Source organism: Gopherus evgoodei, chromosome 8 (assembly GCF_007399415.2).
Source record: "Gopherus evgoodei ecotype Sinaloan lineage chromosome 8, rGopEvg1_v1.p, whole genome shotgun sequence".
NCBI lineage: Eukaryota > Metazoa > Chordata > Testudines > Testudinidae > Gopherus > Gopherus evgoodei.
This window is the reverse complement of record NC_044329.1, coordinates 85,701,899-85,716,078: the sequence shown is the minus strand read 5'-3', so window position 1 is coordinate 85,716,078 and position 14,180 is coordinate 85,701,899. Positions and strand designations below refer to the sequence as shown.

The 14,180-nt window shown below is 37.4% G+C and overlaps 1 protein-coding gene across 23 annotated transcripts in view; it reads left to right on the top strand.

Moving 5' to 3' along the window:
- The window catches only part of ADGRL2 (adhesion G protein-coupled receptor L2), a 487,569-nt gene that overhangs the window by 270,676 nt on the left and 202,713 nt on the right, over positions 1-14,180 (top strand). For all 23 annotated transcript variants that reach the window (XM_030572967.1, XM_030572966.1, XM_030572960.1 and 20 more), the window contains one exon: positions 6,611-6,652. The gene's annotated coding sequence lies outside the window, so the exon portion shown is untranslated. The remainder of the gene's footprint in view (positions 1-6,610; positions 6,653-14,180) is intronic.

Sequence of the window (14,180 nt, the reverse complement as noted above, 5' to 3'; positions counted from 1 at the left end):
ATCTTTCCATAAAGGCTAACCTATAAAAATGAATTTCAGTAAAACTAATGGGATTCTGTGGAAGCCTACAGAAATCACTCCAACCAACATATAGAATTTAATGGAGAATTATATGCTGCTATTGAATTCCATGCTTTGGTTTAAAAATTCTATTAAAAGGCTATCATTCTCTATTAAAAGGACACTCTGAACTTTAAAATTACACTTCTATTACTTACTAACTATTAATTACTTACAATTATTACAAGTACAACCTAGGATTATTATAAATGAATGTGCAGAGAAAATAATTTTGTGCAGTTGACAGCACCCTGTGTGTATCAATTTCTGTGACTCCCCTGTATAATTAGCAAATTTCTCCTAACGTTTGTGTAGGTCTTTCACATGGTCACACAGAGAAAATGCTAACAATAATAAAAAAGGAAACACTTATGTATGTGTTTAACTTTACTCACATGAGTAGTCCCAGTTAGTTCAGCATTGAGTTCAATGAGATTACTCACATCAGTAGAATTAAACATGTCAGAGTTTGCCATGTTCCTTATGCAATGTTATGGTCTAACAAATTAAACTAGCCAAGAGGAAAAAGAAAACTTCTATAAACAGCTACAGAGCATAGTAGAAAAGGTCCCAGAAAGTAATTGGAGACATGCATGCTAAAATGGGGAGCAATAACACTGGCAGGGAAATAAGTTTATGGAAACAAGGCCGCAGTGAAATGAACAAAAATGGTGACGTTTGTTGACTTTTGTGGAAGGAATGACCTGGTCATTTGAGGAACTATTTTCCTGCACTGTGCAATTCACAAAATAACTTAGAAGTTGTCAGATCACAGAACAGAGAACCAAACTGATCAGGTTACAATTTGGCACAAATGGACAACTTTCGCGGATATACATAGCAGGAACAGGGCAGAGGCGGGAACAGAATAGTGGGAACTAAATTGAGAATAAAAATAAGAATAAAAAAGAGACCCAAACAACAGAGCTGCCCATATTATAACATCACTAATCTAGAACAGATGACGACACAGGAATTTAGGAATTGTGCTAGCAAACAGATACGAGGCACTTGAAGATGAAAACAATAGAAGGCAAATGATAACATTAATCACTCTCTTTTTCCATATTATAGTCAGACATTTCCCAGTCACTTTTTTCATATTAATTTTTGTTGTTTTTTACAGTGATGTTCAGAGAAACATTTTCAGAAGTATTCAATAATCCAAAAGAGAACAATACTGATTATAGTAATGAAGTGAGACTATAGGAACGTTGCCAATTACATGTTGAGATGACAAACAGATCTTAACTCTGTCCCTTTCCACATCTCCTTTCTGATTTCCCTGCATTCATTCTGTCCAACTTTTGTTCCCGATCATTCCTTTGTTTCCTTCACCATTTGCATTTAATGCCTTTTTTGAGTCCGCTATGAATGAAAGCCAAGTTCCTGCTTTCCTTCTTCAACCAACTTCTAAACTCTCACCTGTTCTATGAAGCACTCCCTCATGATCAAGCAGTACTATGTGTTTGCTCTGTAATGTGTTTTACCTACTTATGCCTCTAGTTCAGCGGTTCTCAAACTGTAGGTTGGGACCCCAAAGTGGGTCACAATCCCATTTTAATGGGTTGCCAGGGTTGACGTTAGACTTGCTGAGGCACAGGACTGAAGCCCAAACCCGAGGGCTTCATAGAATCATAGAATATCAGGCTTGGAAGGGACCTCAGGAGGTCATCTAGTCCAACCCCCTGCTCAAAGCAGGACCAATCCCCTGACAGATTTTTGCCAAAGTTCCCTAAATGGCCCCCTCAAGGACTGAACTCACAACCCTGGGTTTAGCTCAGGTTACAGCCCTCCAGGGCTGAAGCCCTTGGGCTTCAGCTTTCGCCCAGCTGCCTGGGGCAGTGCGGCTCAGGTGGGTTCAGGCTTTGATCTCCCCTCCTGGAGTCAGGTAGTAATTTTTGTGGTCAGCAGGCAGTCACTGTGCAATGAAGTTTGGGAACTGCTGCTATAGTTTATAAACTAAGGAAAGCAGGGAATAGTTATTCGTTTGGCACAAGTTCCCTAATTCTACAGGGCCATGGATACTTATAGTACTATAAAATAATAATAATAATTAATAATAATATAAAGATTATAGGGTAGATCCTCACCGGCTGGAAATCAGCATACTCCACAGAAGTCACAGGAATCACTTTTCATATGAATTCTATAAGTGAAGCAAGTTATATTGCAAACATTGTGATTATCATCGAGTACGTAGGTATTAGATTTTTTTAGGCATAAGTACTTTTGCACTTCAGTTTTAGTACAAGATTGCAAAACCTGAACTTTAAATGATCTTTCCTTTCCCTAAAGCTTAAATGCTGTTTGGATACTCACTGAAAACTCATGTATATGTACTGTAATAAATGTGACAGGGAAATAGACTCTTGGGGCCCATTCCTGCAAGCCCTTTTGAACATGAATAGTGTCCTTATTTGTATGAAAAATCCCATTGAATATTCCTGTAAGTAAGGGTTTGTAGGACTGGGACTTTAGTTTGTGGGTTCTGTTTTGGAAAACCACCCTGGCGACATAGCAATCTAAATTGCTTTCATTAATGGAGTACTAGACAATGTCTGGTAGACACTGAAAATATTCTGTGACACTATTGTCCTTTTAGCAGGTTTACAACTGTGAGGAAAACCACAGCTCAAGGACAATGTGGAGATTATAGTACTTACTGCACTGGCTTTTATTTAGAAGAGCAAAACAAGTGGATATTTTAATGCATAATATGTGGAAATATGTCATGTTTCAGTGCCCTGAGCCCACCATACCTCTCATATCTGTCGGTCTCTACTATAATCTAATTGAATCCATGTAATATATTTCCAATTAGCCCTTCACCATAGAAGCTAGGCATTATTAGGTGCTATTCCCAGTTTACCTGGATGTTTGCATATTTTCAACCCAGATGTTTTTTCTACTTATAAAATGCTAAACATTTCTATAATCAAAATTTACTAAGCCCTATGCGCATTTTTCTTTTCTTGTCTCTTGATACTGTCAGTATTCCAAGATGTAGTTCCTGGTATTGGTTCATTGCCGCTAATTATTTTTATTTTAGCCTTTGTCCCTGACTTCTCAGTCTGAGAGTTTAAAGAACTTTGACATACACCAAGAAGTATCTAATCAAGAGATGAGTAATCAAACAAAAAGCTTTTTGGGGAGGGGTGGAAATGGAATGAACCATACTGTCTGGCTAATTATTGTGTTTCCTGTTCTCAACCCTTAAATAGAGTTCTTGCAGAAACCAGAATACATGCCCATAGCTTGCTGGGTTGGGTTATTAAATAAATGGAAGCTTTGTAAAGAGGGAGTGGCGGGAGAAACAGCATAAAATCAATGTAGAAAGGAGTTAAAGTATACACACTATTCATCTCTTACAGCCTTGGTTGTCAGGGTGCTAAACTCTCTGCAAGTATTTGGGTGGTTGGGTGGGTATGTGGAGAAACCTAACCATTAATTCCAAAGAGGTGTTATCAGAGGCATCAGGATTTGGCTGTAAATTTGACTACATTGCTGTGGTGCACAGAGAAATGAGTGAGGAAATATCTGATTAAAGTGTGCATTGCTACTGAGGCAACTGAATGTTGCCATAGCAATTGAGATGAAATGTGCAAGAAGTGAGATAATTAAATCTAACCCCTTTAGTAGTTTTGACAGTCAATGCACTGCCAACAGGAAAAGTTATCTACAGTGTTAAAGATAAAATACATTCCTCATGGAAGTAGTCCTTGCTGATATTTTGTTGTTCCCTTTCTAAACACATTGCTTCAGGTAACCTAATCTGAATGTTCTTTTTAATAATCATATACAGTTTTGACCTTGGTCTGTAACTGCTTAGAACTTTCCTGGCTTATTGTATCATGGGAACTGGCTACAAAAAATATCTAAATGTCCCTCCCCTCCTCCACATCTCTGCTTACAGTATGGTAAAGCCAGGACTGTCATGTTTTAGCTTACAATTCAATAATATCTAGAACGTGCTGCCCTCTTCAGGAACTGGCGATTAAAAATACTTGATTTTGTTTATTGATTCAGAAAATGTAATGAGCAAACATGAACTAGAGCATCTGGTGAGTTTCTTGAACTTTGTAATACACAACCCAAAGACAGAGACTAGTTGCAGAATGAATGGAAAACTGATGTAAAAAAAAAGTCTTATCTTACTGGCACTGGAAGAACAAAATTAAAGCCTGGGGCTGTCACATTCATATCCACTTAAAGAATGTATTTGGTCAGTTGAAACAAAAAACTAAGGACATCCCGGAGTTGAGATTTTTTTTAAATAAATTATTCTGTATAATACCAACTGACTAGAAATTAAAGATGTTGCATGGCTTAAAAGGGATTCTCACATTAGTTATCAAGCTAAACTACTCATATGTGTATGTAATTCCCTTTGAAATCAAATGAAGTGTGTGTGTGTGTGTGTGTTTGGGGTTGGAGGGAATGGTTTCTAAAAATGAGTATAGTCCTGTGGATTCAGCCACAGGAAGGATAACCATTGCCTGGTCTGAGTGCAGGGATTTAACAGTGCTGGACCAGCTGTGGGGAATCAATGAATTCACCGCAACATACCAGAGGGATAAACTGAGGGAAAACAAGGCCAAAGTCCAGCAGTCAGATTCGAGGAGCAAGGATCTCTAAGAAGAGCACTGGGGCTGTGAAGAGAACTGTTGTGGAGAGCGGTTTCCTTTTCCTCTTTGAAATTTGGCTGAATTGAGACATGCTGAAGTATCTTTTGCTTTCCTTTCCTTTTGCTGAGGGCAACCCTGTCGTCCTTTCTTTCAGTGGCTAAACAGAGGGAGAGATTCTGTGCTACATCTCACAGGATTGAATGTTGGTGAGAGTGTGTGGGGTGGTGTCTGTATTGAATTTCTTCCGTTCTCAGGATTGTCACAGAGTATCATTCATAAGCAACACTTTTTTTATTTCAGCAGATTATAAAGGATGTTTAATATCTTTTAATAGCCATCTAAGGAATATTATTATTTTAATCTTTACATAACGTTTTCAGTCCAGTGCAACATGTTTCAGTCCTTTGAAAAGGGAAATATTGGGTCTCATATGCCATTTGTGTCACTCTAGTTTTATCACAATATAATTCCATTGATCTCACTTTTACACCATTGCAAAACAACATTAATGCACCACTGAAAATAGGGGTTGATTTTTCAAAGGCACAAAGGGAAATTAAATGACTATCTTCGCATTGAAAATGTAACACTAGAACCAAATTTTCCAAACAGTGCACAGACAAATGCTAATGGAAGTGCAATCCCAAATCCTGAAGGGATTATGAAATAGTCTCATCTCCTGCACAGAACCTCACCCACCCATCCACTCCTGTAATAGACCCATAATCTCTAAGTTACTGAAGTCCTGACATCATGATTTGAAGACTTCAAGTTACAGAGAATTCACCATTTACACTAGTTTAAGCCTGCCAGTGATTTGTGTGACATGCTGCAGAGGAAGGCGTGCCCCCCCCCCCCCCCCGTGTCTCTGCCAAACTGACCCAGGGGAAAACTCCTTCCCGACCCCAAATATGGCGATCAGTTAGACCCTGGGCATCTGGGCAATACCCACCATCCAGATGTGAAAGAATTCTGTGTAGTTACTCAGAGCCCTCCCCATCTAGTGTCCTGTCAGCACTGGGGATTTTAGCTGTTGCCAGTCACCAATGGGCTACATGCCATCATAAGCAGTCCTATCATACCATCTCCTCCATAAACTTATCAAGCTCAGTCTTAAAGCCAGTTAAGATTTTTGCCTCTACTCATGGGCAGCGGCCGAAACCCGCCTTTGGAGAGGCTAGCCTGCTGGCCCCAGCCCTTCTGCCCAAGTCCCACTCCCCCACCCCTCCTTGCCACTGGAGGAGCTGCTGGCCAGCCCCAGCACCGGCCCACACCCCAGGCTGCCATCTCCAATGCCGTTCCGGGCCACTGGCCTGTCCCCTGGGCCAGCCTGAGCCACTCCAGCCCTTGGCCACCAGCAGGAGCTGAGCCCTTGCCGTCTTCAGGGAAGAGGGGAAGTGAGAGTGGGACCTCCCAGCAGAGCGTGGGCAGGGCCACAGCCTGGGCTAGGGCCGCCCATGCCCCCACTGCTCCCCTGGGAAGGCTGTTCCAGAACTTCACTCCTCTGATGGTTAGTAACCTTTGCCTGATTTTGAGCCTAAACTTAATCACCAGTTTATATTGATTTGTTCTTGGGTCCATATTGGTACTTAACTTAAATAACTCCTCTTCGTCCCTGGTATTTATCCCTCTGATGTATTTACAGAACACATGACTCCCTCAGCCTTCTTTCGGTAAGTCTAAACAAGCCAAGCTCTTTGAGTCTTCTCTCATAGGTTAGGTTTTCCGTTCCTTTTTCAAAACTGGCCCTTACTGCCCAAGTACATGTAATATATGTTCAGATCAGCATTAAAATATTGATCTGTGCTTTCTACGATAGATTTGTTTCATTTTTGTTTTGCTGCTGATGCATTGTGTTTGGCAGTTAGAATCCCTATGGATGAAGGCATAATAACTAATAACATTTTTTTTTTGCTTTCCAGAGTATTTATGGTACAATGATGAATTTCTTCTTTCCCAGAATGGTAAGCAGAAAGCTATTTCTACCTCTGATAATACTGAGTACAAAGAAGAGAAAGTAAATTGTTATAATAAAAGATTGTACATTTATTTTTAAGCAAACTGACAATCTGATAATTATACGGTATATTGAAATGTAAATCTTTGAATATTCAAATCCTGTTCCCTAGCTAGAAAAGTCCCACATAGTATTACATTTATTTCTAAAGAGACATAAGAATTTACCATGGTTTGTCTACACTGGGGGGAGGGGGCGGAATCGATCTATGATACGCAACTTCAGCTACGAGAATAGTGTAGCTGAAGTCGAGGTATCTTAGATCGACTTAGAATCACTTACTTTGCATCCTTGCGGCACGGGATCAATGGCTGCCACTCTCCCGTCGACTTTGCTTCCGCCTCTCGCCGAGCTGGAGTTCAGCAGTCGACAAGAAAGTGATTGGGGATCGATTTATCGAGTCTAAACTACATGCAATAAATCGATCCCTGGTAGATCGATCACTACTCACCAATCTATCGGGTAGTGTAGATGTACCCCAAATCTTTTGGAAATGCTTCTGAACCTGGAGTGTTCACCAGTGAGGTTTTCTGCATAATTTATTGTAATATATACATAGCCACACACATAAATATAGTTTACATCCTATCAGGAGAGAGAGCAAGTGTATCTCTCCTTTACACTGTGAAAGAGTGAGTTCTATACAATATTTCACTGTCCTGAATTGTATAAAAGTTGATCCTTATTTATGTTTCACTAGGGCTTTGCTGCATCTGTGAATTTAAAATTGTATGTTTTCCAAAAGCAGACATCACTTCTTCTGAGAGCTGCCTGCTATCATGTTGTTCAAAAAAGATGGTTTCAGTTGTCATTCTCCATTTTTTATGACTGAAAAAGGCAATATTTATTTTACCCCTTGATCATAATGTCTTTACAATCAAATAAAAAGAAAAATTCATCATATTGTACATGTAAAGGTCATCCTAAAATAACACTTCTGAGCAAACTATACTGAATCCTATGAGTATGGTGCTAGGAGAGGCATTTCCAACAGTTCTTGCACCCTCCCTTTATAAAGGAATTTCTTTCCACTCCATAAAAATATAGTTTGAAATCAACATAAAACCATCAAGAAATAGAACTACTGTTAAAATGGGAAGAAATATTACTGGAAAAAATATCCCCTCCGAGCACAAATTCAAACTTCAAATGTGACTGCTTCTTAGTGTTATAGCTGAAAGACATCAGATCTAATCCCAGAAGGAACTCAAAATCTACTTTTAAGAGATTATTCAAAAAAGTTAATACATAAGAGCATGAAAAAATGAAGGATTAAAATGAGTGCCAGCCTGGTTTTCTGTTGTCTTTGAAACAAGGCAGAAGGGTTCCAGAATTCAAGAAAACCCACAGCAACACACAAGTTTAAAATTAACTTTTAAAAAATGATGATAGAGGACTTGTTCTTTGGAACTTTTTTCTCCTAAAGGAAAGTAAAGCCTGCAGGTGAAGCTGTTTTGAACAAACTTGTTTTTAACCAGTATATCAAACCACTAGATAATAACAATGAAGTTCTCTGCTTTGTTGATATTTTTACCTGCATACAATAGTGGGTGTCTCAACAGTATCAGTATCAAGGATATGTTTGGAGGACTGTGATTAAAGGGGGAAAATAATCATGTAGAACTAGCAAATAAAAAAGAGCAGCTGCAAGCAGACATGAGAACCACATTTAACTTCCCAAATCCACAAACAAACAAAAAATGCTCAAAAGAACTGAAGAGTCATATTTAATCAAAAAGATTAACTATGTGACAGTTAAGTATGTTTGGGATTAAACCATCAAAGAACCTGTCTCTTTTGTGTATATTTGCCTATTAGCAGTAGATACTTGGCACAAGGATCATATGTAAGCTGTAGCCATAGATCTTTGCACTACATATATGCTTTTCTACAGTGTTAAGCAATAATATTGTTAAAGGTAAGTGTTTACCAACAGATTTTGTCCATGTGTTTACCAACAGATTTTGTCCACTTAAAACAGTTTTAGCTTGAGGCTGAATAAATGAAGGAGACTGCTAGGAAAGTGGTGGAAAAGAAACAGCATTTAATTTAGGCTGCAAACAAATCTATTCAGTTGGCATTGTGATTGGGGTCAATATAGCTGTAAGTTTGCAGGTTAAGTAAAATTATTATTATTGGTTGTGTGCCAGCAGTGCGCTTTGCACTATGTAGAACAAAGACGGGACAAGAGTTCTGCCCTCAAGGGTCATATGTCTTATACAAACAAACAAAATGATACATGCAGTGCACTGGGTAATCAGACACTGGTGCAGAATACCAATATAACACTTTTGGGAGGAATAGATATTGTAGTTATAACCATATACCCATCCCCAAATATGACATATTGCCTTTGGCTCCCAGGTACAGAATTATTATGCTAGTTATGGATTACCAGAATGATAGTGTAGATTATCATACTAGTATGGATTACCAGTCTTTTTTTCCTGTTAATAAATTGTTACCTTAAATTAATGCTAAATATATATATAATTGTAGCATTTCATTAAATATATAACCATTTTATCTTTAAATAGGGTTTTTAAAATTCCATAAATGTTTTTAATCTATGAAAAATTGCATTTTTTTTACATTAAGTGAGAATATGAAAGAACTGCTAACAAAAGAAGGCTACTGCTGCTATGATTTCTTGGTTAAGACAAAAAAATTGGTTCTCACTTTTCTCTCAATTAAAAGTCCATGCAATTATTTGTGTAGATTCCAGATCTCTTTTGGGATTCTGGTTTCATACAACTTTTTGGTTCATTTCACAGGAATAATATTAATCTTAATTAGCAAAAACAACTGATGGGCCTTTCTCTCTTTTTTTTTTAATCAGAGTATCATCACTAGATTATCTTGATAAATGAAAACTTCTTGTCTTTTTAAACAGTAAGCTGGATATGTTATCTATCCTAAGGTTTGTAGCTTTTTTGTTAGACATCATCTTGTTGGGACAGGGTGGCTTTCTTGATGAGTAGGTGACCCTTTTTTTGTCTGGAACCCTAACATTGCTGGGCATTATGCCAACTTAGAGTCTAACTATTTATGACCATGCATTCAAGGTTCAACTATGCAAATCGTAACTATTAAACAAAAAGACATAGCAGATTTGTTTTTTAAACGTATTACATAGCTCATAAGGTCAACACATTTGTTTTCTCCGTTTTAAAATATAGTTTTGTCAGTAATGATCAGTAATGATTGAAGAGATCATCACCTTTTAACATTTTATTTAGACTGAGTCAGATAGAACATAAACATCTTTTCTCTCCTATGCTAGAAAAATAATCATATGGAGTACAGCAAAAAGAGAGATTTGGGCTGAAGTAAGAGAGAGAGAGATGCCTATGAAACGCTTAGATTCCCTGTATTGTACTAATATACAGTCTTTAAGGAGTGCAGTTCCACCATTATAGGAAACTATACATGAATGCCAGGCCCAAATCTGTCCTCAGCCTATAGGCAGGACAGCACCACAACGGCACCCTCAGTGGCTGCTATTTCAGTTTTTAGGCTACAGTAGGAGCCATGGTCCCAGCAAAGACCCTCTCCAGGAGTTTATGTGGATCTACATTCATTTAGCAGGCACAATCACATAGTCCAGAATTATTGCCCTGACCCAACCCCAGCCACTACCATCCCTACAGTGGATCCCAGCTCTACTGCATGTAAGCATCTACTTATAAACAGTGCAGCGAAATAGTGGCAGTTCTCATATGCACTCTACAGCTTCTATGCCCTGAGTGCATTCTGTTCTAGTCAGCCATACCACATCCATCCCTCATGACATTTGAACAGCATTCTAAATGAAAATGTAAGCATTGTGCAACTGTGAAGGGAAGTAAAAGTAGCTCTTTGGGGTAGGGCCTGCCACTTACTATGTGTTTGCAGAGTGACCAGCACTGACTGGGATCTCTAGGCACTACGATAAATAAAAATAGGACACATTAGTAGTCTTGTCCTCAAGTAGAGCTTGTTGACTGTTGTCCAAATTCTTCAAATAAAAGTACCAGAAAACTTATTTCAAGAACTGACAGAGAAATATAGCAAAACAGAAATCTACAGAATATCTGAATCTGTTTAGATACAAGTAAAAATTAATACTAATAAATACAATTTCCATGGCTTAACCAAATGGAGATTTGACTCTAAAACTATCACTGTAAACAATTTATCTACAATTTATCACTCTTCTATTGATCATAATTAATTATAATTAAAACATGCATTTTTAGGTATTAAATATATAGTGTTACTGTTTGCACTTAAATCATATAATTTCTTCTCCTAGTACACTGAACTGCAGCAGCATTATTCTCTTCTCATCCTATGTATGTGTGTGGTAAAAAACAGATGTTTTTATTTGAGTTGTGGATGTTGCCTGTTTATCATAGAAATATAATAGATAGATTCGAGTTTACGAGGAACATTTTTCATTCAGAAAATCTTGATAACATAACATAAATGATGCTAATGAGACTTGGGCAGTGTATATAATACCAAGACTCAGAAGACAAGGACATTTTTCTTGTTAAATACATATTATCTGGTACTTTTTGAAAATGCAGAAATGTATGGTATCTACTTCATAACTCATCATGTCTTTTTAAACTGTTTTAGCTTTTTTCTGGGTAGCACTGAAAATTTATAAGAATTAGTTTATAGCGGATAAGATACTGAAGAAGCATTTGAGGGAAAGTTCATCTAAGTAGACAGCAACCATGAAAATAACTTTCACATATTAACAAAGGATCAAGGGCCGCATTCAACCCCAACAGAAGCAGGTTCCATGGATTTCATTGGGTGTTGCGTGCAGTTATTGCAGGAGTGAATTTGTTCCCATATGAAAAACAAACACTGAAATGGAAAATGGCTCACTGCACAGGACATTTGCTAAGGAAAGAGACATAAAAGAATACAGAGAGACCATAGTTATATTATCTAATTAGCCATAAAAGGCAGAGATGATCACTTAAACTGAAATAACCCTACTACCTCACAATTAGAAGATTAGTGAAAAATGCTAGAAATATAAAAACAGGCAATATAGTGTTAAGAATGGTCAAATGTAAAGTATGTGTTCTAATATAAATAAAATATATGTTTCATTTTAATCATACATAAGTAGTATAAGAGGAAAAATTAATGAAATCTCATATGACCAGCGGTATACTATAACAACTGCTCTCGGCAGATCTAAATTACATACTTTATTGATTGATTGATTGATTTTGCCTTTCTTAGTTACACAGAGATCAGGTCCATATTTTTGAGCAGGAAGAAAGTTGGGAGGGAACATATGGTTCTTTGTCAAGTGAACATGCCAAACGTACTACTGATGATGGCTAAAGACTGCTTATTTTACTGCCCAGAAAAATGGGGTTAATTAACAAGGAAAGGTCGGACTTTTGGCATAGTCTCTATTTTTCCCAAATAAATAATTAACTTTTTAAAGAGGGTGTAAAACAGTTAAATGATCTTGTAGTTGTAGGGCAAAGAGGATTTTTCAAATGCTATTTCCCAAGCTCTGACTAAATAAAATAACTTAATCTGAATCAAGAGTTGAGTATGGCCAAGTAAGTATAGTTTTAGTTTTGTAAGGTACTTATTATATATCAGAAAAGTCAGTTTTATGTGTTAGAGCAAAATAATGTGCTTCAGCAGAGGTGAAGCAATTATGGAAGACATGATGTGAGCATTTTAGTGCAGAGTAAAGCCAATTAAGATGAACTAATTGGACAAAGTCTTATTAGTGTGTCTTAGCCAATATCCATTCTGAGCAGATGTAGGACTCATTGACTTCAAGTTAATTTTTTTTTAACTTAACCACTGTAGGATTGAGACCATGGGTGAAATCCTGGCCTCCTAAAGTCAAGAAGAGTTCACCCAAAATTATTTCATTTTATCCCATAAGCAGGAAGGTAAGGGAGTGGAAAGAGGCTGCCCAGGAAGTAAGGAAGGAACGACTGGGATAAGGAAAGAGGTTAAGGAGAGAGTATAGAGATGTTCCACCAAAGTCATGGTGAGGTGGGCTTGCACATCCAAGTACAGAGTCTAAGCCTTATTAATTCAGTACAAAGTCTAGTAATTTACTCTCTTTTAAACGTCTATCCTTTAGTCAATCCATTTTGAAAGATTGCCCTTCTCTAGAGAAAGCAGCAAAGTCCATTGCTCTTATGCGCAGTCAAATATAAATAATATTTCAAAAGCTAAATTTAAAACATTAGCAATAAAAATACGCAGTGTATATTTCTTTCCTAGGAGCCAAAATGGAAATTAAATTCAGTTGAGCCCCACTTACTTAGAATGGAATTCAATTTAAAAAAATCTCCCTGGATTCCATACTGTGGAAAGCCTCACAAATTATTTTGGGGAGTTCTGGTGTGGAGGCTGGCCATAGTTTTAGTTTTATTTTTTTAAAGAAATCCAGTTTCAGTGTTTAAGGTTATTCATAACTCACCTCGGCTGCACAGTTTTCACATATAAACTGACTGAGGACAACTCGTTATTAAAGAAGTCGGCAGGTGTTCATGCTCTGAAACATATTAAATAAAGAACTCAACAGGCTCACATTGACTGCAAGCTCCAAAGAGAAATTAAATAATGAAGACAGCAGCTCTGCAACAGAGACCATTTCAGCATAAGTACAAGGGCTTGTCAGATGATGGGAAGTTCTGTTACATTTTTTTAATTAGATTCTGCATAAGAGTGTTTGTTGTTGATCTGAAAATTGCAAATTAGAGATGGTCACAAACCCATACTTTGAGGAATCCTGGATCTGCAGTCAACAGTGTACTGAAGAAACATCGAGACAAATTCTGGCCTGACTTTTACCTGTCCCATGTCACCTGATTTCTTCATTACTCGCCAATAGGCTCGCATGACTGGGCAGAAATTAATTCTATTATGTTCCTGAAGTTAGTTGAAGCATCTCATCCACACCAATTTCCATGTGCAGTATCTTTGGAAAGTCCAGAGGAGAAAAAAATGACCCTCTTCACTTCTTTAGCAAATATTTTTCTAATGCATGAAGTTTTACCAAATCCTGACCTTAACCTTATTTAAGCTTTTTCCAAACATGGTAAAAATTTAAAATACATGCTCACCCTGCCTTGGGATTTAAGTTTAGATTTTAATGAAATTATTTTAAACTGAATTTTTAAAAGATTAATGACCAAGTGTAAGTAGTCTTACTCTTCCCACAGATTCTGAGTTGCTGAACAATCATATTACAGAGAGTGTCTTAAGAATGGCCCTTAATATGAAGAATCACAGAGCATATTGGTTTTTCCTTTATTAAAAAGTTTCCTTACAATCATTATTTGAAGAAAATTGACAATTAATAAGAAACATCTTATACAGAGCTTCCTTTTTGGCAAAGGTTGACTAATATGTGGCCAGATCAAACACGCAGTGAAGCCAATGGATAGTTAACTTCTGTAGTGGTAGGATTGAGCCCATAAGACTTACTG